At 44.9% G+C, this 26539-nt stretch overlaps 1 pseudogene; it reads left to right on the top strand.

Annotated features, from left to right (window-relative positions):
- Positions 1 to 18899: 18899 nt before the first annotated feature.
- On the top strand, positions 18900 to 21518 carry LOC116484143 (hsc70-interacting protein-like; annotated as a pseudogene).
- The last annotated feature ends 5021 nt before the right edge of the window (positions 21519 to 26539 follow it).

The raw sequence follows: 26539 nt of genomic DNA, 5'->3' as shown, positions 1-26539 counted from the left end.
GCTTGAACCCGGGAGGCGGAGGTTGCAGTGAGCCAAGATCACGCCACTGAACTCCAGCCTGGGCGACAGAGGGACACTCCATCTCCAAAAAAAAAAAAAGAAGAAATGAAAAAAGGCCAGGGTTTGTGTCTAAAGACTATGGTACTGAGAGAAAAACAAATATACAGACACACACAAATGAATGTGATCACAACTGTGAAAAAAAAACTGCACACACGAAAGACTACAGGGAAATATGTAATTGATTATGTTGTTTTCTCTCAGTGATAAGATGGGGTGGTTTCTTCTTTATACTTTTGTATTAATTTCTTACGGTGTTTGTATTACTTTTATAATCAAGAACTTTGTTTTAAAAAATAAATCAGAAAAAAGAATTTAAAAAATCAGAGAGATGGAATAACTTGAAAAAAACTGAAAACGAAGTTAAAAGATAACAGAATAAGGGGAAAACTATTTGCAACATACAAAAGACAAAGGATTTGTCTATAAAGGACTCTTAACAAATCAATAACAAAAAGAATGAATATGTAATCTCAGCACTTTGGGAGGCCAACGCTGGCACATCATGAGGTCAGGAGTTCAAGACCGCTCTCACCAACATGGTGAAACCTCGTCTCTACTAAAAATATAAAAATTAGCCAGGTGTGGTGGTGCACACCTGTAATCTCAGCTACTCAGGAGGCTGAGGCAGGAGAATCGCCTGAACCCAGGAGGCAGAGGTTGCAGTGAGCCGAGATTGTACCATTGCATTCCAGCCTGGGTGACAGAGTGAAACTTTGTCTCAAAAAAAAAAAAAAGAAAGAAAGAAAGAAAGAAAATTTAGAATCAGCTAAATGCCCACCAATGGGGGAATGGCTAACTAAAATGTAGAATATTTATATAATAAAATTCTATAGAGAATTTAAATGAAGCATAGGCAACATAGTGAAACCTCATTTCTACAAAAAGTTTTTAAAAAACAGCCGGGTGTGGTGGCTCCAGCATGTAGTTGCAACTGCTACCCAGGAGGCTGAGGTGGGAGGATCACTTGAGCCCGGGAGGTCAAGGCTGCAGTAAGCTGTGATCGTGCCACTGCACTCAAGCCTGGGTGACAGAGAAAGACCCTCTCTCCAAAAATAATAATAATAAAAAATAAAAGAAGTGACTTTGATCTGCATGTATCAACATGGATATATCTCAGTCATATTTTTGAATGAAAATACAAAGTTGCAGAATTATATATCTATATCTATTATATATAGATAGATGGATAGTATCAATATTTAAAAAATTATTCCCCCAATGCAAAACTTCAGTTAATCATGAAAAAACATCAAATAAACCCAAACTGAGGGAATATTCTACAAAATACTTGACGTGTAATCTTCAAAAGTGTCAAGGTCATGAAAGCCAAGGAAAGACTGAGAAACTGTCACAGATTGTCCTATTCACAGATAGGAGACTAAAGAGATCTGATAACTAAACGCAATGTGGTATCCTGGAACACAAAAAGGACATTAGTGAAAAAACTGGTGAAACTGGAATAAGGTCTGTAGTTCTGTTATTAGTATTGTGCCAGTGTTAATTTCTTAGTTTTGAACCGGGGTTACATAAATTGTTAACATTAAGAGAAGCTGGGTGAAGGGTATGTTGAAACTTTCTATACTAGCTCTGCAACTCCTCTGTAAATCTAAAATTATTTCAAAATAAAAAGCTAAAACAGAACACACATAAATAATACCATTATTCCCTATTATCATACATTAGGTTTATGACAGATTTTTAAAACAGGTCTGTAAAGCTGCATGCCCAAAATTTATCAGAAGTTCTCTCTAAGCTAGGGATAAAGGACCATTATTTTATTGAGAGAATGTTCAAAGGGAGTATTAGCTTTCGTTTTAATGTTTTGGAAGATAAGTGTAATCATGTATTGCTTTTGTAACAAAAAATTAATTCCTTTAAATGCAAAAGGATAGAACAATTTGGCCTCATGACTTTCAAGGGTAAGACAAGCCATGCCAACTCATGAAACAACCTTCTAACAAAGGGCTGGGAGGCTGAGGAACCATAAAGAGCTTGCTTGAGGTTTCTAACCTGACATTAGCTGAAGAGCCTGGGCACTGCTTGGCAAAAGAGGCCACCTCACTGTGGCCTTGGATGGCCTCTCATCAACTTCCTGCCAGGCACTCATGTGACTGTCCTATCCAATCTGATCTAAGCTGTTTTCCCCAGAATACCCAGAAACTCTGAGTCACCCAGAATATGAGCAGCATTCACAAGCCACTCATCAGTTTTTCTGCTTCTTGGTAGAAGCTCTCCTCAAAACTATGCATTGAGGGCCTACTATGTGCCTAACACCGATGGATACAGACATGAGTTTCTGCCCTCATGGAGACTGCTGACTACTTGGAAGATGAACGCTAAATAAACAAAAAGTTGCTTTACTACAATTTTGATAAGTGCTATGCAGGAAAAGTAAAAGATGCTATGAGGGAGAACAATATGGAGTCTAGAGTTAGGATCGGGTGAGGGTCAGGAAACAGTTTCCTGAGGAAATGACATCTCAGCTGAGATCTGAAGGATGAGTAGGATTCAGGTGAAAAAGTGAGAGGGCCGGGTGCAGTGGCTCATACCTGTAATCCCAGCACTTTCGGAGGTTGAGACAGGAGGATCGCTTGAGCCCAGGAGTTTAAGACCAGCCTGGACAACATAGCAAGACCCCATCTCTAAAAAAAAAATTTTTTTTTAATTAGCCTGGCATGGTGGTACACACCTATAGTCCTAGCTACTTGGGAGGCTGAAGCAGGAGGATCACTTTAACCCAGGAGTTTGAGGTTTCAGTGAGCTATGATTGGACCACTGCACTCCTGCCTGAGTGACAGAACAACACCCTGTTTCAAAAAAAGAAAGACAGAGAGAAACAGAGGGATAGAGAGAGAGGAAGGAAGGGAGGGAGGGAGGGAGGGAGGGAGGCAAAAATGAGGGGGAACTTGTTTGCAAGAGTGAAAGAGAAAACAGCCGGTGCTAGAGATGAGTCTTGTGCATCTGAGGAATAACCTAAGCCTAAAGAGAAAGGGAGAAAGCCCTGGAGGGAGGCAAGGTCAGACCTGGCAGGGCACTGCAGACCATGTTAATGAACAGGGGCCCCAACCTTAAGTGCAATGGAGAGTAACTGAAGGGCATCAAGCAGAGTGGCAGGGATCAGATTCACAGTTTAAATGTAACCAACAACTAACTGCCTCACATAGTCATGAAAATTAATTCATTTGAATCAAGCAAAAATCTCTCAGGTGCCTGTTGGAAACTTCCACTGGGTGTTTACAATGTGAGAGAGACAAGATCTGCGACCTTTATCACAATTATTTTATTTATTGAACATCTACCAGATGGTAGACACTGGAGATTCAAATTGATCCCCCACCCACACCTTGTTCCAAAGTTGCTGAACATCTATTAAGGAAATCAGACACTTGGGTAAAAAATGAAGGCAGGTCATCGTAAGCCTCATGCCAGATTAGTGACCCCAAAGATCTCAGAGTTTCAGGAGAGATGGATTCTCGAGGATATAAGAGAGTTAGAATCAAATACATACACTTCATACCCAGGGATATAATTTTTTTCATGGAAAATAACGTGTTGGCAAGGATATGGAGAAATTTGAACCCTCGCGCATTGTTGTCATTCCTCGAAAAAATTAAACAAATGACTCAGCAATTCTGCTGCTAGGTAGATACCCAAAATAATTAAAAATAGGGACTGAAACAGATACTTGTACACAAATATTCATATCACCATTTTCACAATGCCCAAAAGATGGAAACAACCTAAGTGTCCATCAACACACAAATGGATAAACAAGACATGGTATATACATACAATGGAATATTATTTAGCCATAAAAAGGAATGAAGTTTTGGCCAGGCACTGTGGCTCACGCCTGTAATCGCAGCACTTTGGGAGGCTGAGGCAGGCAGATCACTTGAGGCCAGGAGTTTGAGACAAGCCTGGCCAATATGGCAAAACCGTATCTCTACTAAAAATACAAAAATTAGCTGGGTGCACGCAGTAATCCTAGCTACTAGGGAGGCTGAGGTACAAGAATGGCTTAAATCTGGGAGGTGGAGGTGGCAGTGAGCTGAGATCATGCCAATCACTCCTGCCTGGGTGACAGAGCAAGACTTTGTCTCAGAAATAAATAAATAAATAAATAAAGTTTTGATATGTGCTACAACTTGGATGAACCTTGAAAACATTATGCAGCCAGGTGTGGTGGCTCACACCTATAATCCCAGCACTTTGGGAGGCTGAGGCGGGATGACCACTTGAACCCGGGAGGCAGAGGTTGCAGTGAGCCAAGATTGTGCCACTGCACTCCAGCCTGGGGGACAGAGACAGACTCTGTCTCAAAAAAGAAAAAGAAAAAAAATGCTAAGAGAAATAAGCCAGACACAAAAGGACAAATACTATATGAGTCTACTTATATGAAATAGCTAGAATAGACAAATTCATACAGACGGAAAGCAGATTAGCAGTCACCAGGGATTGGGGGAAGAAAGGAGTGGAGAATTATTGCTTAATGGTGACAGAGTTTCTGTTTGGAGTGATGAAAACATTTTGGACATAGACAGTGGTGAGGGTTGCACCACATTGTGAATATAATTAACGCCACTGAATAGTACTCTTAAAAATGGTTAAAACAGCCTATTTTATGTTATATATATCTTACCACAGTAAAAAAAAAAAAAAAAAAAAAATTAACTTTCCAAAAAAGGAATCAAATACATAAATAGCAGTTTACTCCATGTTCACCTGACTTCTTCCAAACTTCCATTTTCCAGTTCTTAGAACACCCCAGATCTCCTTGTCCCTACGTTAAACTGTTTCTCTACCTGAAAGCCTCTTTCCACCCTTCTAACTCATATTCATCTTGAAGGCCTTAAATCAAATGTTTCTCAGAGGCATTCCCTAATCCCCAACTCAATCTACCTGAAATCCCCTCCTGTTATTTTCTTTCATGCTGCCCTATACCTTCCGTTCCCTTCTCTAACTTACCACAGTTGCAATGAAAGACATATTTGTGTGATATGTTTTTAATATCTGCCTTCGCAATATCGCCTGTAAGCTGCAAGAGGGCAGGGACAGTCTGTCTTGTTCACCGAGAGGGAGACAGCACTTAGCCCAGGGTCTGACACACTGGGGGATTCCCTATATATTTTTTAATAAATTAATTAGTAACTAAATGGCCGTGTAATGGGATTGTGAGTAGAATTTATTTTAATGCCTTTTACGGTGCTGTAAATTGGATTAAATTATTTAAACAAAAGAAGAAGCCGGGCGCAGTGGCTTACACCTGTAATCGCAGCACTTTGGGAGGCCAAAGTGGGCGAATCACGAGGTTAGGAGTTCAAGACCAGCCTGGCCAACATAGTGAAACTCTGTCTCTACTAAAAATACAAAAAATTAGCAAGGCGTGGTGGCAGGCCCCTGTAATCCCAGCCACTCGGGAGCCTGAGGCAGGAGAATTGCTTGAACCTGGGAGGCAGAGGTTGCAGTGAGCTGAGATGGCCACATTGCACTCCAGCCTGGGCAACAGTGCGAGACCCCATCTCAAAAAAAAAAAAAAAAAAGGAAGCAAACCAGGGCTCTCATTTTTGTTGTTGTTGTTGTTGAGATGCAGTCTGGCTCTGTCGCCCAGGCTGGAGTACAGTGGCCCAATCTCGGCTCACTGCAACCTCCACTTCCTGGGTTCAAGCAATTCTCCTGCCTCAGCCTCCTAAGTAGCTGGGACTACAGGTACATACTACCACGCTTGGCTAATTTTTGTATTTTTAGTAGAGACAGGGTTTCACTATGTTGGCCAGGCTGGTCTTGAACTCCTAACCTCAAGTGATCCGCCCACCTCGGCCTCCCAAAGTGCTGGGATTATAGGCATGAGCCACCAGGCCCAGCCAGCTCTCATTCTTACATTCCTGCCTCTACCCTGTGAAGCTGCAGCCCTCTCTTATAGAAGGAACCTGAGCAAATCAATAGTACAGTTTGTTTCCAGGTAGATCTAAAATATCACCAACCATTGCAACCTTAGCCTCTAAATATCCATCTAAATAAGTGATAAGTTGCTGCACTTAAAATGAAGACTCCGTCTCAAAAAAAAAAAAAAAAAGAAAGAAACATCTCTTCCCTGTGCAACCAGAACCCATATCCCTCCACCAGAGCAGTTTAGCCCACCTGAGCATTTCACATATTTGGGTTTAGCAGCGCTTATATTAGAACTAAAGCCTCAGGCTGGGCGTGGTGGCTCACACCTGTAATCCCAGCACTTTGGGAGGCCAAGGTGGGTGGATCACTTAAGGTCAGGAGTGCATTTACTTGTCTATTCGAAAAGCCAATTCTTCTGGTATGTACAGATAAGTTTCTACTATTTGTCAGTGAGAGCATTTCCTAATTGATTTAATTTTCTCATCTTGGCATTCCATATCTACCTCAGTAAACAATTTTCTATGCTAACAAGAAGTTAAACAAACATATAATTATTTCTGAGATAAGAAATGCAGATAAAAGCTGATTTAATGAATTTGTTTTCTGGATGTGGACACTTGTGGAAACTGAAAAACGTGACAACTCAGAAAGAAGACACAGTTCACTCACAACAGCTTTTACCTAAACACATTTTAGCCCACATACCACTGATTCTCTCAGCCCACAAGCCATTGTCTTCTCTCTGCTTTTATTTTTTTACATTTTACATATAAATTGCATGAACTGCTGGGCGCGGTGGCTCAAGCCTGTAATCCCAGCACTTTGGGAGGTCGAGGTGGGCAGATCACCTGAGGTCAGGAGTTCGAGACTAGCCTGGCCAAAATGGCGAAACTCCGTCTCTACTAAAAATACAAAAATTAGCCGGGCTTGGTGGTGGGTGCCTGTAAGTTCAGCTACTTAGGAGGCTGAGACAGGAGAATCGCTTGAACCTGGGAGGCGGAGGTTGCAGTGAGCCAAGATTGTGCTATTGCACTCCAGCCTGGGCAACAAGAGCGAAACGAAACTCTGTCTAGAAAAAAAAAAAAAAAAAAAATTGCATGAACCAGAGAGTGCAAGGCAAACCAGTGACCACAGACATTAGGAAACTTTTGATCACAAGTAACAAGAAACCCAGTTAAAATGGCTTAAATAATAAGGAAGTTCAGAGGTATGGTACACTCTGGGGTAAATATTCAGTAATCAATATTGCCATTAAGGACCAGGCTCATGCCTGTAATCCAAACACTTTGAGAGGCCATGGTGGGCAGATGGCTTGAACTCAGGAGTTCGAGACCAGCCTGGGCAACATGGCAAAACTCTGTCTCTACAAAAAATGTTTAAAATTAGGTAGGCATAGTCATGTGTACCTATAGTCCCAGCTACTGAGGAGGCTAAAATGGAAGGATCACTTGAGCCTGGGAGGTAGAGGCTGCAGTGAGAGGAGAATATGCCCACCACACTACAGCCTGGGGTGGCAGAATGACACCCTTATCTCAAAAAAGAAAAAAAAAAAAGGACCAAGTTTTGTCTCTCTGCCCTGTAGTCCTGAAAGTTTGCTTCATCTTACAATGTGTAGAATGGCTTCAAGTTTCCTCCCTCATGTCAACAAAGCACAGACATCTCTCCTCCACAACAGTCCTTCCTTTCAACCTAACTGGAATGAATTAGGAAACATGCAGACCCCTCAGACTAAAAGTCATTGCCAAGGAAGGATCATACACTGACAAAGTAGATATTGTCCCTGGGGCTGGGGATGGAGAGGATACCTGAGCAAAACTGGAATTTTTCATGGGCAGAAGGGGTGGAGAGTGGATGCTAAATAGGCAGCCAAGAGTATCCTCTACAACTAGCAAAACTGAATATGCCCAAGCCTTGGGTTAAGAGTAGTACTAGAGAAATAGAAAAACAACACATTGGATGACACGCATCCACTAATCTTCTGGTTCTTAAATTTTTTTTTTTTTTTTTGAGACAAGGTCTGGCTCTGTTGCCCAGGCTGGAGTGCAGTGGCACAATCTCGGCTCACTGCAACTTCCGCCTCCTGGGCTCAAACCTTCCTCCCACCTCAGCCTCCCAAGTAACTGGGACTACAGGCACACACCACCACACCCGGCTAATTTCAGTGTTTTTTGTAGAGATGGGGTTTTGCTATGTTGGCCAGCATGGTCTCTAACTCCTGAGATCAAGTGATCTGCCTGCCTTTGTCTCCCAAAGTGCTGGGATTACAGGTGTGAGCTACCGTGCTAGGCCTGCTCAACTGGTTCTTAACCCCCATGAGGGTTAATTCACAATTAGAGACTGGCTCATGACAGCAGTGATTCTCAGAAACATCAGGAAGCCTATATTCTTGGTGGTGTTCTTTATGTCCTGAGTCTGTCCTTGCAAGAGAGAGAATGGTATGTCTCAGTGATATAAAGAACTTAGTCCTGCACCTTAGCCATCCTCTCTAGTACTGGTTCATGCTGTCCCCTTCTTGGATCCCACCCTAGTCCTTCACAGTGATCTTGAGCTGAATTTCCCAATTTGGGAAATTTACCTTGGGAGTCTCAGAGCACATTTTGGTATGACAGCTCTATGAGATATTAATAGATGTTACTTAGAAAAAAAGTTCTAGGCCAGGCACTGTGGCTTACACCTGTAAACCCAGCCGTTTGGAAGGCTGAGGCAGGAGTATTGCTTGAGCCCAGAAGTTCAAGACCAGCCTGGGCAACATAGGTAGACCACATATCCACAAAAAAATTTTTTAAAAAGTTAGCTGGCAGCCGGGCATGGTGGCTCATGCCTGTAATCCCAGAACTTTGGGAGGCTGAGGCGGGCTGATCACAAGGTCAATAGATCAAGACCACCCTGGCCAACATTGTGAAACCCCATCTCTACTAAAAACACAAAAACTAGCTGGGTATGGTGGCACACGCCTGTAGTCCCAGCTGGGGAGGCTGAAGCAAGAGAATCACTTGAACCCGGGAGGTGGAGGTTGCAGTGAGCTGAGATCGCACCACTGCACTCCAGGCTGGTGACAGAGTGAGACTCCATCTCAAAACAAAAACAAAAACAAAAACAAAAAAACAGTTAGCTGGCTGTGATGGCTTGTAGCTGTAGTCCCAGCTACTCAGGAGGCTAAAGTGGGAGGATCGCTTGAGCCCAGGAGGTCAAGGCTGCAGTGAGCCATGATTAAGCCACTGCACTCCAGTCTGGGTGACAGATGAGACCTCTCTCAATTAAAAAAAAAAAGAAAGAAAAGAAAAAAAGAAAGAAAGAAAAAAGTTCCATGCTTGCTGAAATCTTGAAAGACCTACTTAAACATTTAGCACTCAAAAAACTTGGGCATTTATCAGTATAAATTCCTAGATCAGCACATTCAGTGCATCTTTTAAAGATTATAAGGCCGGCCGGGCGCGGTGGCTCACGCTTGTAATCCCAGCACTTTGGGAGGCCGAGGCGGGCGGATCACGAGGTCAGGAGATCGAGACCACGGTGAAACCCCGTCTCTACTAAAAATACAAAAAAAAAATTAGCCGGGCGTGGTGGCGGGCGCCTGTAGTCCCAGCTACTCGGAGAGGCTGAGGCAGGAGAATGGCATGAACCCGGGAGGTGGAGCTTGCAGTGAGCCGAGACTGCGCCACTGCACTCCAGCCTGGGCGACAGAGCGAGACTCCGTCTCAAAAAAAAAAAAAAAAAAAGGTTATAAGGCCTTTGTAAGCAAGAAAATGGCTCTGGTGAGATGGGTTTATATAGGGATTTGTAACAGGGATGCACTGTATTTTTTTAATCAGTGGTTCTCAAATTTCATCAGGCATGGTTGCCTGGGGAGTTTTCTAAAAGGCAGATTCCATACCGTATCTCAATCTTACCAATCGTGAATCTCTGGCCTTGGGTCCTAGGAATTCGAAATTTAAACAAATTCCTAAGTAATTCTGATGCAAGTAGTCCCTGTGTTCTCTGAAAATGTTAACTATCTGCCTCACCCCTGCTTGTGATAGCAATCAATGTTGCCATGGTAATAGCCAATCTGAGCCACCCCCTGCTGCCTGCTGCCCAGGCAACATTGACTTCATGTGTCTCTTTCTTGTTTGCTAGCCCAAAGGGCCATCTTGAAAAATAATCTTCTGAGTACTACAAAAACTGTACAATTGACCCAAAGAAACTCACTGTTGCAGGATCAGGGATTATAAATCCCTATGTCACCTCACCTTCAGAGTATTAGTCTCTTCAGCACCTTTTGTGGCTCCAATTCAGATGTCAGATGCTAGGCATGAATGTCGGTATTTCATTGGCATAAATAGGGTGCAGTCCCTGAAACTCAGACAGTTTTCCAAGCCCATCATGATCTAGGTGTCATTCCTCTGAGCCCAAGCTAAGCCATCATATCCCCTGTGACTTGCACATCTACATCCAGATGGCCTGAAGCAAGTGAAGAATCAAAAAAGAAGTGAAAATGGCTGGCTCCTACCTTAACTGATAACATTCCACCATTGTGTTTTGTTCCTGCCCCACCTTAACTGAGCAATTAACCTTGTGAAATTCCTTCTCCTGTCTCAGAAGCTCCCCCACCAAGCACTTTGTGACTCCCGCCCCTGCCCACAAGAGAAAAATCCCCTTTGACTGTAATTTTCCACTACCCACCCAAATCCTATAAAACTGTTCCACCCCTATCTTCCTTGCTGACTCCTTTTTCAGACTCAGCCCACCTGCACCCAGGTGAAATAAACAGCCTTGTTGCTCACACAAAGCCTGTTTGGTGGTCTCTTCACACGGACATGCGTGACATTTGGTGCCGTGACTCAGATTGGGGGCACTCCCTTGGGTGATCAATCCCCTGTCCTGCTCTTTGCTCCATGAGAAAGATCCACCTACAACCTCGGGTCCTCAGACCAACCAGCCCAAGGAACATCTCACCAATTTTAAATCAGGTAAGTGGCCTCTTTTTACTCTCTTCTCCAACCTCTCTCACTATCCTTCAACCTCTTTCTCCTTCAATTTTGGCACCACCCTTCAATCTCTCCCTTCTCTTAATTTCAGTTCCTTTCTTTTTGTGGTAGGGACAGAGGAGATGCGTTTTATCTGTGAACCCAAAAGTCCGGCTCCGGTCATGGACTCGGGAAGACAGTCTTCCCTTGGTGTTTAATCACTGCGGGGATGCTTACCCACGTTTCAGAGGTGTCTGATCACCACGGGGATGCCTGGCCTTGATCCTTCACCTTGGTGGCCAGTACCACTTTCCCTGGGTGGCAAGCACCACCTCCCCTGGGGGCAAGTACCCCCGCCACCCCTTCTCTCCATGTGTCTACTCTCTCTTTTCCCTGGGCTTGCCTCCCTCACTATGGGCAACCTTCCACCCTCCATTCCTCCCTCTTCTCCCTTAGCCTGTGTTCTCAAGAACTTAAAACCTCCTCAACTCACACCTGACCTAAAACCTAAACGCCTTATTTTCTTCTGCAACACCGCTTGGCCCCAATACAAACTTGATAAACGCTCTAAATGGCCAGAAAACAGCACTTTCAATTTCTCCATCCTATAAGACCTAGATAATTTTTGTCGAAAAATGGGCAAATGGCCGGAGATGCCTTACATCCAAGCATTTTTCACACTTCGTTCCCTCCCTAGTCTCTGTTCCCAGTGCAATTCGTCCCAAATCCTCCTTCTTTCCCTACCACCTGTCCCCTCGGTCCCAACTCCAAGCATCGCTGCGTCTTTCCAATCTTCCTTTTCTACCAAGCCATCTGACCTCTCCCCTCCTCCCCAGACTGTTCCTTAGGTTGCTTTCCGCCAGGCTGAATCAGGCTCTAATTCTTCCTCAGCCTCTGCTTCTCCACCCTATAATCCTTCTATCACCTCCCCTCCTCACACCCAGTCCAGCTTACAGTTTTGTTCCGTGACTAGCTCTCCCCCATGTGTTCAACAATTTCCTCTTAGAGAGGTGGCTGGAGCTGAAGGCATAGTCAGGGTACTTGTGCCTTTTTCTCTATCAGACCTCTCTCAGATCAGTCAGTGTTTAGGCTCTTTCTCATCAGACCCCACTAATTATATATAGGAATTCCAATATCTAACTCTGTCCTACAATTTAACCTGGACTGATTTAAATGTCATCCTAACATCTACCCTCTCCCCAGATGGACAGGAAAGAGTTTTTTCTCTAGCCCAATCTCACACCGATAACCACCAGCTTCACAAGCCAGACTCTAAGAAGGCATTAGAGCAGTTCCCCAAGAGGATCCCCAATGGAACTATCAGGCAGATTTCCCAGGTATAGTTAGGCGAGATTACATGATTTCCTGCCTAGTTGATGGGCGTAAAAAGGCAGCTTACAAAGCTGTTAATTATGACAAGCTTAAAGAAACTACCCAAGGTAAAGATGAAAACCCAGCCCAGTTCATGGCTCGTTTGGCAGCAACCCTGAGATGCTTTACAGCCCTAGACCCTGAGGGGTCAGAAGGCCGTCTTATTCTAAATAGGCATTTTATCACCCAGTCAGCTCCTGATATTAGAAAAAAGCTTCAAAAATTAGAATCCAGCCCTCAAACCCCACAACACGAATTAATCAACCTCACCTTCAAGGTGTACAATAATAGAGAGGAGGCAGCGAGACAGGAATGAATTTCTGAGTTACAATTACTTGCCTCTGCTGTGAGACAAAACCCAGCCACACCTCCAGCACACAAGAATTTCAAACTGCCTAAGCCACAGCAGTCAAGCATTCCTACAGGACCTCCTCCACCAGGCTCTTGCTTCAAATGCCAGAAATCTGGCCACTGGGCCAAGGAATGCCTGCAGCCCGGGATTCCTCCCAAGCCGTGTCCCATCTGTGCAGGGACCCACTGGAAATCAGACTGCCCAGCTCACCCGGCAGCCACTCCTAGAGCCCCTAAAGCTCTGTCCCAAGGCTCTCTGACTGACTGCTTCCCAGATCTGCTTGGCTTGGCAGCTGAAGACTGACGCTGCCTGAACACCTTGGAAGCCCCCTGGACCATCACAGATGACGAGCTTTGGGTAACTCTCACAGTGGAGGGTAAGTCCATCCCCCATTTAATCAACACAGAGGCTACCCACTCCACATTATCTTCTTTTCAAGGGCCTGTTTCCCTTGCCCCCGTAACTGTTTTGCATATTGACGGCCAAGCTTCAAAACCCCTTAAAACTCCCCCACTCTGGTGCCAACTTGGACAACATTATTTTATGCACTCTTTTTTAGTTATCCCCACCTGCCCAGTTCCCTTATTTTTTTTATTTTTTATTTTTTGAGATGGAGTCTTGCTCTGTCGCCCAGGCTGGAGTGCAGTGGCACGATCTCCGCTCACTGCAAGCTCCGCCTCCTGAGTTCACGCCATTCTCCTGCCTCAACCTCCCGAGTAGCTGGGACTACAGGCGCCCACCACCTCGCCTGGCTAATTTTTTTTTTGTATTTTTAGTAGAGACGGGGTTTCACCGTGTTAGCGAGGATGGTCTCGATCTCCTGACCTCATGATTTGCCCACCTCGGCCTCCCAAAGTGCTGAGATTACAGGTGTGAGCCACCACACCTGGCCCCAGTTCCCTTATTAGGCCAAGACATTTTAACCAAATTATCTGCTTCCCTGACTCTTCCTGGACTACAGCCAAATCTCATTGCCACCCTTCTTCCCAACCCAAAGCCTCCTTCATGTCTTCCTCTTGTATCCCCCTACCTTAACCCACAAGTATGGGACACCTCTACCCCCTCCGTGGCAAGCGATCACACGCCCATTACTATCCCACTAAAATCTAATCACCCTTACCCCTCTGAACGCCAGCATCCCATCCCACAACAGGCTTTAAGGGGATTGAAGCCTGTTATCACTCGCCTGCTACAGCATGGGCTTCTAAAACCTATAAACTCTCCTTACAATTCCCACATTTTACCTGTCCAAAAACCAGACAAGTCTTACAAGTTACTTCAGGATCTGCACCTTATCAGCCAAATTGTTTTGCCTATCCACCCTGTGGTGCCAAACCCATATACTATCTTATCCTCAATACCTCCCTCTACAACCCCTCCACAACCCATTATTCTGTTCTGCATCTCAAACATGTTTTCTTTACTATTTCTGTGCACCCTTCATCCCAGCCTCTTCGCTTTCACTTAGACTGACCCTGACACCCATCAGTCTCAGAAACTTACCTGGGCTGTACTGTTGCAAGGCTTCACGGACAGCCCCCATTACTTCAATAAAGTCCTTTCTCATGATTTACTTTCTTTCCATCCGTTTCTCACCTTATTAAATATTTTGACAACTTTCTACTTTATAGCCCCTCCTACAAATCTTCCCAACAGGACACCCTCCTGCTCCTCCAACATCTATTCTCAAAAGGATATTATGTATCCCCCTCCAAAGCCCAAATTTCTTCCTCATCCATTACCTATCTCGGCATAATTCTTCATAAAAACACATGTGCTCTCCCTGCTGATCATGTCCGGCTTGTCTCCAAAACCCCAACCCCTTCTACAAAACAACAACTTTCCTTCCTAGGCATGGTTAGGTACTTCTGCCTTTGGATACCTAGTTTTACCATCCTGACTAAACCATTATATAAACTCATAAAAGGAAACCTAGCTGACCCCAAAAATCCTAAATCCTTTCCCCACTCCCCTTTCCATTCCTTAAAAAACAGCCCTAAAAACTGCTCCCTAACTCATCCAAACCCTTTTCATTACACACAGCCAAAGTACAGGGCTGTGCATTAAGAATTCTTACACAAAAGCTGGGACTGCACCCTTAGCCTTTTTGTCCAAACAACTTAACCTTACTGTTTTAGCCTAGCACTCATATCTGCGTGTGGCAGCTGCTGCTGCATTAATACTTTTAGAGGCCCTCAAAATCACAAACTATGCTCAACTCACTCTCTACAGTTCTCATAACTTCCAAAATCTATTGTTTTCCTCAAACCTGACGCATATACTTTATGCTCCCCAGTTCCTTCAGCTATACTCACTCTTTGTTGTTACTCACTCTTTGTTGTTGTATACTCACTCTTTGTTGTTACTGGCCTGGACTTCAATCCGGCCTCCCACATTATTCTGGATACCACACCTGACCCCCATGACTGTATCTCTCTGATCCACTTGACATTCACTTGATTTCCCCGTATTTCCTTCTTTCCTGTTCCTCACCCTGATCACACTTGGTTTATTGATGGCAGTTCCACCAGGCCTAATCGCCACTCACCAGCAAAGGCAGGCTATGCTGTAGTATCTTCCACATCTATCCTTGAGGCTACCACTCTGCCCCACTCCACTACCTCTCAGCAAGTCGAACTCATTGCCTTAACTCGATCCCTCACTCTTGCAAAGGGACTATGCGTCAATATTTATACTGACTCTAAATATGCCTTCCATATCCTGCACCACCATGCTGTCATATGGGCAGAAAGAGGTTTCCTCACTATGCAAGGGTCCTACATCATTAATGCCTCTTTAATAAAAACTCTTCTCAAGGCCACTGTACTTCCAAAGGAAGCGGGAGTCATTCACTGCAAGGGCCATCAAAAGGCATCAGATCCCATCGCTCAGGGCAATGCTTATGCTGATAAGGTAGCCAAAAAAGCAGCTAGCGTTCCAACTTCTGTCCCTCACAGCTAGTTTTTCTCCTTCTCATCGATCACTCCCACCTACTCTCCCACTGAAACTTCCACCTATCAATCTCTTCCCACACAAGGCAAATGGTTCTTGGACCAAGGAAAATATCTCCTTCCAGCCTCATAGGCCCATTGTAATCTGTCATCATTTCATAACCTCTTCCATGTAGGTTACAAGCTGCTAGCCTGTCTCTTACAACCTCTCATTTCCTTTCCATCGTGGAAATCTATCCATAAGGAAATCACTTCTCAGTGTTCCATCTGCTATTCTGCTACTCCTCAGGGATAGTTCAGGCCTCCTCCCTTCCCTACACATCAAGCTCGGGGATTTGACCCCGCCTAGGACTGGCAAATTGACTTTATTCACATGACTCGAGTCAGGAAACTAAACTACCTCTTGGTCTGGGTAGGCACTTGTACTGGATGGGTAGAGGCCTTTCCCACAGGGTCTGAGAAGGCCACCACGGTCATTTCTTCCCTTCTATCAGACATAATTCCTCAATTTGGCCTTCCCACCTCTATACAGTCTGATAACGGACCAGCCTTTATTAGTCAAGTCACTCAGGCAGTCTCCCAGGCCCTGGGCATTCAATGGAAACTTCATGTTCCTTATCGCCCTCAATCCTCAGGAAAGGTAGAAAAAACTAATGGTCTTTTAAAGACACACCTCACCAAGCTCAGCCTCCAACTTAAAAAGGACTGAGGCCGGGCGCGGTGGCTCCCAGCACTTTAATCCCAGCACTTTGGGAGGCTGAGGTGGGCGGATCACGAGGTCAGGAGATCGAGACCATCCTGGCTAACATGGTGAAACCCCGTCTCTACTAAAAAATACAAAAAAATTAGCCGGGCATGGTGGCAGGCCCCTGTAGTTCCAGCTACTTGGGAGGCTGAGGCAGGAGAATGGCAGGAACCTGGGAGGTGGAGCTTGCAGTGAGCTGAGATTGCGCCACTGCACTCCAGCCTGGGAGACAGAGCGAGACTCCGCCTCAAAAAAAAAAAAAAGGACTGAACAGTACTTTTACCACTTGCCCTTCTCAGAATTCGGGCCTGTCCTCAGGATGCTACAGAGTATAGCCCATTTGAGCTTCTGTATGGATGCTCCTTTTTATTAGGCCCCAGTCTTATTCCAGACACCAGCCCTCTAGGTGTTTATCTTCCAGTCCTCCAGCAGGCTAGACAGGAAATTTGCCAGGCTGCTAATCTTCTCTTGCCTACTCCAGATTCCCAGCCATATGAAGACACCCTAGCTGGACGATCAGTTCTTGTTAAGAATCTGACCCCTCAAACTCTACAACCTTGATGGACCGGACCCTACTTAGTCATCTACTGTACCCCAACTGCCGTCCACCTGCAGGACCCTCCCCATTGGGTTCACCATTCCAGAATAAAGCTGTGTCTGTCAGACAGCCAGCCTGATTTCTCCTCTTCCTCCTGGGAGTTGCATGTACTGTCTCCTACTTCCCTTAAACTCACCTGCATTCCTATAGGATAATAGTAACCCTTATAAGGCTAACATATCCTTTCGTTTTTATTAGGTCTCGTCTTCCTTACCATACTCTTTATAACAGGGCTTTACACAGTCACCCCCACTACTTGGGCTGCACCCCAAAAACTTGTCATCCTTACTATCTTCTGTCTAGTCATACTCCTATTCACCATTCTCAACTACTTGTAAATGCCCTGCCCTTGTTTATACTGCCGGTTTACACTTTTCCTCCAAAGCATCATAGTGGATATCTCCTGATACTATCCCCAGCCTGCCACTCTTGGAGTGGATGGGTGATCTTTGCTGACAGGGCACACTCTGATACTTCCACCCTGATGAAGTCCTATTCTTTACTTTTATACTCACTCTTTTTCTCATTCCTGTTCTTACGCCACCCTCTACCTCTCCCTAGCTATCTCCACCACACTATCAATCTCACTCCACTCTCTCCTAGCCATTTCTAATCCTTCTTTAACAATTGCTGGCTTTGCATTTTTCTTTCCTCTGAAATCGCCGAGGCCTCGACTTACTCACTGCTAAAAAAATGGGACTGTATATTTTTAAATGCAGAGTGTTGTTTTTACCTAAATCAATCTGTCCTGGTGTATGACAACATAAAAAATCTCAAGCATAGAGCCCAAAAACTCACCAACCAAGCAAGTAATTATGCTGAACTCCCTTGGGCACTCTCTAATTGGATGTCCTGGGTCCTCCCAATTCTTAGTCCTTTAATACCTGTTTTTCTCCTTCTCTTATTCAGACCTTGTGTCTTCCATTTAGTTTCTCAATTCATCCAAAACTGTATCCAGGCCATCACCAATCATTCTATACGACAAATGCTTATTCTAACAACCCCACAATAGCACCCCGTACCACAGAATCTTCCTTCAGCTTAATCTCTCCCACTGTAGGTTCCCACGCCACCCCAATTCCGCTCGAAGCAGCCCTGAGAAACATCGCCAATTATCTCTCCATACCACACCCCCAAAATTTTCTCTGCCCCAACACTTCAACATTATTTTATGGTATTTATCTTATTAATATAAGAAAACAGGAATGTCAGGCCTCTGAGCCCAAGCTAAGCCATCATATCCCCTGTGACCTAGCACATATACATCCAGATGGCCTGAAGCAAGTGAAGAATCAAAAAAGAAGTGAAAATGGCCAGTTCCTGCCTTAACTGATGACATTCCACCATTGTGGTTTGTTCCCGCCCCACCTTAACTGAGCAATTAACCTTGTGAAATTCCTTCTCCTGTCTCAGAAGCTCCCCCACCGAGCACTTTGTGACCCCTGCCCCAGCCCAAAAGAGAAAAACCCCCTTTGACTGTAATTTTCTACTACCCACCCAAACCCTATAAAACGGCCCCACCCCTATCTTCCTTGCTGACTCCTTTTTCGGATTCAGCCCACCTGCACCTAGGTGAAATAAACAGCTTTATTGCTCACACAAAGCCTGTTTGGTGGTCTCTTCACACGGAAGCGTGTGATACTAAGGTCCTCCCTTACCTGACACCTAGAGCACTCCTGTTGTAACAAGAGTCATCTTGGGTTCAGCATAAATAAATCTTCTTTCATTTGAGTGGCAAGTAGTTGAGTTTATAACTTTTACTTTCACCAAACACAAAAGAGTTCATTTCAACTAATTCTTTGGTCAGATACTAGCCATCCATGCTTATAAGAAAAAGGATGGGTAAAGTACTAGGATCTGCATCTAACCTTAGCAGCTTGGTAAACAGAATAATGGCCTAATCCCCAGAACCTGTGATTATGTTACGATTAAGTGGCAAAAGAGAGTTAAGTTTGCAGATGAAATTAACTATGCTAACTAGATGATATTAAATAGGAAGAAGAGCCTGCATTTTCCAGGTGGATCCAAGGATCCTAAATTGGGAAAGTGGAAAAGAGAGAGTCAGGGTCCAAATGATGCAGGTGAGAAAGATCTGACCTGCCGCTGCAAGCTAGGAAGATGAGAGAAGACTGCAAACCAAGGAATGCAGGAGGCCTCTAGAGGCTGGAAGACACAAGAAAACTGATTGCTCCCCAGAGCCTCCAGAAGGCATGCAGCCCTACTGACACCCTGATTTCAGCTCATTGAAGCCCACTTCAGACTTCTGACTTCCAGAACTGTAAGATAGTAAGTTTGTGTTATTTTAAGCCACTAAGTCTATGATAATTTGTTACAGCAGCAGTAGGAAACTAATACACAGAGGATTAGGACAAAGGGGTAGAAAGAGATACAGACCAGAGAGTCAAACAAATGTAGGCCTCCCTGTTCAGTGTCATACTACCCTTTCTTTTTTTTGAGGTAAAGTCTCACTCTGTCACCCAGGCTGGAGTGCAGTGGCGCAATCTCAGCTCACTGCAAGCTCCGCCTCCCAGGTTCACGCCATTCTCCTGCCTCAGCCTCCCGAGCAGCTGGGACTACAGGCGCCAGCCACCACGCCCGGCTTTTTTTTTTTTTTTTTTTTTTTTTTTTTGTATTTTTAGTAGAGACGGGGTTTCACCGTGTTAGCCAGGATGGTCTCGATCTCCTGACCTTGTGATCCACCCACCTTGGCCTCCCAAAGTGCTGGGATTACAGGCGTGAGCCACCGTGCCCAGCCATACTATCCTTTCTTTAGTGATGGTCCAGAAAAAGCCCTCTGTTTCATTCTATTAGTTTTCCAGGAGACTTGCCTTTGAACCATATAACCTGGTTGAAGAAACCCGCAGGATTAAAAAAAAAAAAAATTGTATTTTGATAAGCCAAATTCACGTACTGTTTTTGGGTTCTTCAGTGTCGCCATTTTCTCTTTTTCTTAAAATGAAGAATAATATTGTTGATGAAAAAAGCCAAATTCAGGCCAGGCCTGGTGGCGCATGCCTGTAATCCCAGCACTTTCGGAGGCTGAGGTGGGTGGATCACATGAAGTCAGGAGTTCAAGACCATCCTGGCCAATATGGTGAAACCCTGTCTCTACTAAAAATACAAAAATTAGCTGGGCATGGTGGTACACACCTGTAATCCCAGCTACTTGAGAGTGCCATTGCACTTCAGCCTGGCTGACAGAGCGAGACTCTGTCTCAAAGGAAAAACAAAACAAAACAAAAAAACTAAACTCCGTAAAATATTTGAAGAGATTTATTCTGAGCCAAATGTGAGGACCATGACCCGTGACACAGCCTCAGGAGGTCCTGCGAACATGTGCCCCAGGTGGTTGGGTTGCAGCTTGATTTTATTTATTTTAGGGGATCAGAAGTTACAGGTAGACATCAGTCAGTACATTTAGATATACATTGGTTTGGCCCTTCTGCGTGGTCACACCAAGCCAGCATCTGGGCCTGGAACTGGGCTGCAGCCCCTCAGCTTCGCGCACCGCCTCCTGACCATGGACCCTGCAAAGTGAACGAGTTTCAGGCCTTTGTGAAAAATTGTAAGAAGGATCTGGGCGTTCTGCACACCGAGGAAATGAGCTTCCTGAGGGAGTGGGTGGAAAGCACAGGGGTAAAGTACCACCTACTACTAGAAAGCTAAATCAGAAGAAAATACCAAAGAAGAAAAACTTGATAGTAAGAAGGTAGAGGAAGACTTAAAGGCAGACGAAACATCAAGTAAGGAAAGTGAGCTAGAAATTGGTAATTAAGGTGTGATTGAAACAGACACCGATGCCCCTCAAGAAGTGGGATAACAGAGGTGATGATGGATCAGGCAAATGATAAGAAAGTGGCTGCTATTGAAGCCCTAAATGATGGTGAACTGCGGAAATCCACTGATTTATTCACAGATGCCATCAAGCTGAATCCTCACTTGGCTATTTTGTATGCCAAGAGGGCCAGTGTCTTCATCAAATTACAGAAGCCAAATGCTGCCATCCGAGACTGTGACAGAGCCATTGAAATAAATCCTGATTCAGCTCAGCCTTACAAGTGATGAGGGAAAGCACACAGACTTCTAGGCCACTAGGAAGAAGCAGCCCATGATCTTGCCCTTGCCTGTAAATTGGATCATGATGAAGATGCTGAAAGAAGTTCGACCTAGGGCACAGAAAATTGCAGAACATCAGAGAAAGTATGAGTGAAAACATGAAGAGCAAGTGATCAAAGAAAGAATATTAAGAGTTAAGAAGGCTCGAGAAGAGCATGAGAGAGCCCAGAGGGTGGAAGAAGCCAGACGACAGTCAGGAGCTCAGTATGGCTCTTTTCCAGGTGGCTTTCCTGGGGAAATGCCTGGTAATTTTCCCAGAGGAATGGCTGGGATGGGAGGGGGCATGCCTGGAATGGCCGGAATGCCTGGATTCAATGAAATTCTTAGTGATCCAGAGGTTGTTGCAGTCATGCAGGATCCAGGAGTTATGGTGGCCTTCCAGGATGTGGCTCAGAACCCAGCAAATATGTCAAAATACCAGAGCAACCCAAAGGTTATGAATCTTACCAGTAAATTGTCAGCCAAATTTGGAGGTCAAGCTTAATGCCTTTCTGATAAAGCCCTTTCTGAAGGAAAAGCAACCTACATCACCTTACGGATGTTGCAATGATACAAACCAGTGTACCTCTGACCTTCTCATCAAGAGAGCTGGGGTGCTTTGAAGATAATCCCTACCCCTCTCCCCAAATGTAGCTGAAGCATTTTACAGTGGTTTGGCATTAGGGTATTCATTCAGATAATGTTTTCCTGCTAGGGCAAACTTTAAACACTTTTTAAACCTCAGAAATATTTAAAACGAATTTAAAGGGTCTGTTAATTCTTACAATTTTCTTTACCGGATTTTGGATTTTTTTTCCTTTGAATTATTGGGCAGGGAAGATACTTATGTATGGAAGATTATTGCTATAATTTGAGTGAAATAAAAGTTTATTACTGTGAGGCAAACACAACTCATTTGAGGAAAAAGTTTGTGTTGGATATGTGGTTCCTGAAGTATTTTGACTTGTCTTTTTTTTTTTGAGACGGAGTCTTGCTCTGTCGCCCAGGCTGGAGTGCAGTGGCGCAATCTGGGCTCACTGCAAGCTCCGCCTCCTGGGTTCACGCCATTCTCCTGCCTCAGCCTCTCCTAGTAGCTGGGACTACAGGCGCCTGCCACTACGCCCAGCTAATTTTTTTTGTATTTTTAGTAGAGACGGGGTTTCACCATGGTCTCGATCTCCTGACCTCGTGATCCACCCGCCTCGGCCTCCCAAAGTGCTGGGATTACAAGCGTGAGCCACCGCGCCCGGCGATTGTGGAAATGTTAACAAAGCATTTAGAATATTACATAAACTAGCTGAGGCGTGGTGGCTTACACCTGTAATCCCAGCACTTTGGGAGGCTGAGGCAGGCAAATTGCTTGAGCCCAGGAGTTCGAGACCAGCCTAGGCAACATGGCAAAACTCCATCTCCACAAAATATATCAAAATTAGCCAGGTGTGGTGGTGCATGCCTGTCATCCAAGCTACTCAGGAGGCTGAAGTGGGAGGATCACTTGAGCCCAGAAGGCAGAACTTGCAGTGAGCCGAGATGGTGCCACTGCACTCCAACCTAGGTGACAGAGTGGGACTTTGTCTCAAAAAAAAGAGAATATTACATTAAAAAGTTTATTATGCTGGGCATGGTGGCTTTGGCTCATGCCTGTAATCCCAGCACTTTGTGGGGCCGAGGCAGGCAGATCACTTGAGGTCAGGAGTTCGAGACCAGCCTGGCCAACATGGTGAAACCCTGTCTCTACTAAAAATACAAAATTTAGCTGGCGTGGTGGCACATACCTATAATCCCAGCTACTCGGGAGGCTGAGGCAGGAAAATTGCTTGAACTCGGGATGCAGAGGTTACAGTGAGCCAAGATCGTGCCATGACACTCCAGTCTGGGTGACAGAGTGAGACTCCATCTCAAAAAAAAAAGTTTATTACATAAACGTAGTTGGTAAAGCAGTAGGGTTTGAGAGGATTGACTCCAATTTTGAAAGAAGCTTGGGCCGGGTGCAGTGACTTACGCCTGTAATCCAGCACTTTGGGAGGCCAAGGCAGGTGGATAACCTGAGGTCAGAAGTTCAAGACCAGCCTGGTCAACATGGTGAAACCCTGTCTCTACTAAATATACAAAAATTAGCCGGACGTAGTGGTGGGTGCCTGTAATCCCAGCTACTCATGAGGCTGAGGCAGGAAAATTGCTTGAACCCGGGAGGCAGAGGTTGCAGTGAGCCGAGATCGAGCCATTGCACTCCAGCCTGGGCAACAAGAGCGAAACCACTGGTCTGATAAGTCAGCAGCCATCAACATGGAGCAAGACCCTCCACCAGCAAAAAGATTAAAGGCTCAGATGATTGTTAGCACTATTTAGCAACAAAGTATTTTTAAATTGAGGTATAGTTTTAAAAGACATAATGCTATAATACAATTAAACTATTGCATACTTAATAGACTACAATAGCATAGCTTTTATATGGACCGAGAAACAAAAATCATGTGACTCACTTTATTGCTTTATTATGATTGTCTGGAATGGAATCCACAATATCTCTGAGGTATACCTATAATTGCAAACCTCAAAACAAAGTTAGCACGTCCAGGGTTTCCCAGATGCATTTGAACATGAAATTGTTTTTTTCTATAACACATCCTATAAGACTAATATCTTCCCTAGGAAAAGCTGGTCTGGAGCAATGGTCTTCAAACTATTCCTCAAAGCTCTAGGGTCCCAGATAGTGGCTCAATGTTACATGAGGGATGAGAACAAGGCCAACTGGATCCCTAGTTCTCCTTCCACACAACACCTCCACTTTAATCTGTTTTATGAAGGGGTTCTACCTAAGGATGTATGTGTATGTATATATGTACATATACATACATGTTACATATCTTACCTATTTTCTATGTATACTATTAGCTGAAAATAGGTCTATATTGGAACAAAGGGTTTGGTTGCTTTTAAAACTGTTTTTGAAAGCTACCAGCCTAGGCTCTAAAGGACCTCTCAGGTTCCAAGCTACGAGGGCTTGCTAACCTTACCCAAAGTTCATTGCTTTTGCTGCTGATGTCTTTCCAGACTGTCAAAGGGCTGTCCACCTGTTCTGATTTTCCAAGTGGTGTTGTGGAGGGGGCTCAAAAAGGGATCACTGACAGTAGCTCAACACAGATCAGGCGGCTTAGTCCACAGGCACTTGCCGTCTATAGAATCACAGGCTGAAAATAGACCATTACGTGCCACAAAAGTCTTAAATTGCTTCTAACCAGGCAGTGCAGTGAAGGGATTAAGAGCATGGATTCCACAGCCAAACTCCCTGGCTTCGACTCTTGGCTCTGCTGCTAACTAGCTGTGGCCTTGGGCAAGTTTCTTAACACCCTCATGTCTTAGTTTCCTCATCTTTAAAATGGAAGTGAAGATAATAATGTTTGTGAAATAAAACCAATGTGTCTCGGCACGGTGGCTCACACACGTAATCCCAGCCCTTTCGCAGGCCAAGGAGGGCGGATCACTTGAGGTCAGAGCTTTGAGACTAGCCTGGCCAACATGGTGAAACCTTGCCTCTACTAAAAATACAAAAATTAGCCAGGTGTGGTGGCAGATGCGTGTAATCCCAGCTATTTGGGGGGCTGAGGCAGGAGAATCGAACCCAAGAGGCAAGAGGCTGCAGTGAGCTGAGATTGGGCCACTCCACTCCAGCCTAGGTAACAGAGTGGGACTCCATCTCAAAACAACAACACAAAAAGGCCGGGCATGGTGGCTCACGCCTGTAATCCCTGCACTTTGGGAGGCCGAGGCAGGTGGATCACCTGGGGTCAGGAGTTCGAGACCAGCCTGGCCAACATGATGAAACCCTGTCTCTACTAAAAATACAAAAAAATTAGCTAGGCGTGGTGGCGTGCACCTATAATCCCAGCCACTTAGGAGGCTGAGGCAGGAGAATCACTTGAACCTAGGAAGCAGAGGCTGCAGTGAGCTGAGATCACGGCACTGCACTCCAGCCTGGGCAACAAGAGCAAAACTCCGTCTCACACACACACACACACACACACACACACACACACCAATGTGACAATGGCTCGTTTCTTTCTACATGAACTTATGAGTGGCAAGGCCCAACTCTGGTCATTTTGAGTCTTTTAGTGTTGAATATTCTGTCGCTGCTCTCAAGGTGAGGCCTCCCACAACCCTGAAGATCCTGGAGTCATAGGGCCTTACTCCTGGTCCTCCAAAATAGGGAGTTGATTAGCAGAATCGGAATTCTTTGGATCGGTAACATTTCAAAAGCAATTTTGAGGATTTACATAGGATGGCCATCTGTTAACTCTGCTATTCAGCACATCAAAATAAACTGCCATCTACTGTCAGCACTAATTCATGAAAGGTAATTTTTTTCTTTGTTTGTTTTTTGAGACGGAGTCTAGCTCTGTTGCCCAGGCTGGAGTGCAGTGGCACCATCTCAGCTCACTGCAACCTCCATCTCCTGGGTTCAAGTGATTCTCCTGCTTCAGCCTCCTAAGTAGCTGGGATTATAGGCGCCTGCCACCATGCCCAGGTAATTTTTGTATTTTTAGTAGAGACGGGGTTTCGCCATGTTGGCCAGGCTGGTCTTGAACTCCTGACCTCAGGTGATCCACCCACCTCAGCCTCCCAAAGTGCTGGGATTACAGGAGTGAGCCACCGTACCCATCCAAAAGGTAATTTTAACACCAAAAAAGTAGAAAGAACATAATCTCAGAATAAGATAGAAGTTTGATCACATTTAGCTTAGTAAAAAATAATTTCCAGATTTTTTTTTTTCTATTTCATCTTGAGCCAGTGGCCAAGGGCCAACCCCTATCTGTGACTCAGCATTTGGCCAACACTACTGGGCCATTCTGAGTATTCCTGGACACACTGGGCATTATAACTAAATGCCTCCCTGAATGACCAAGCCTCAAAGGGGTCTGAGCATCACACTTTGCAAAAGTGAGGGTTTTGCTAATGATCCCAGAGAGTGCAACTGTGCTCAGAGGTGGCTGACCATAGGGAATCAGGAAGAGGTATTTATTTATTTATTTATTTATGAGACGGAGTCTCGCTCTGTCACCCAGGCTGGAGTGCAGTGGCACAATCTTGGCTCACTGCAAGCTCCGCCTCCCGGGTTCCCGCCATTCTCGTGCTTCAGCCTCCCGAGTAGCTGGGATTACAGGCGCCCACCACCATGCCCAGCTAATTTTTTTTTTTTTTTTTTTTTTTGTATTTTTAGTAGAGACAGGGTTTCACATAGTTCCTGACCTCATGATCTGCCCGCCTCGGCCTCCGGAAGTGCTGAGATTACAGGCATGAGCCACTGTGCCCAGCCAGGAAGAGGTATTTTAGTCGTTCCCTGTAGCATTTAATGGGACCACTTAGAACCTTGGCTCCAAGTCCAAGAAGCCAAGAAGGACTCTGAGCTACCTGGGTGTGAAGAGTTTTTCTGCCCGCAACAGAGAGTCAGGATATAGGGACTCTATGCTGACCCTTCGTGTTAACACACTGTGACTTTTGGCAAGGCCCTTAACCATTCAGACT

Source organism: Hylobates moloch, unplaced genomic scaffold (genome assembly GCF_009828535.3).
Source record: "Hylobates moloch isolate HMO894 unplaced genomic scaffold, HMol_V3 SCAFFOLD_3, whole genome shotgun sequence".
NCBI lineage: Eukaryota > Metazoa > Chordata > Mammalia > Primates > Hylobatidae > Hylobates > Hylobates moloch.
Note: the sequence above shows the minus strand (reverse complement) of the source record. Positions and strands in the feature narration are given on the sequence as shown.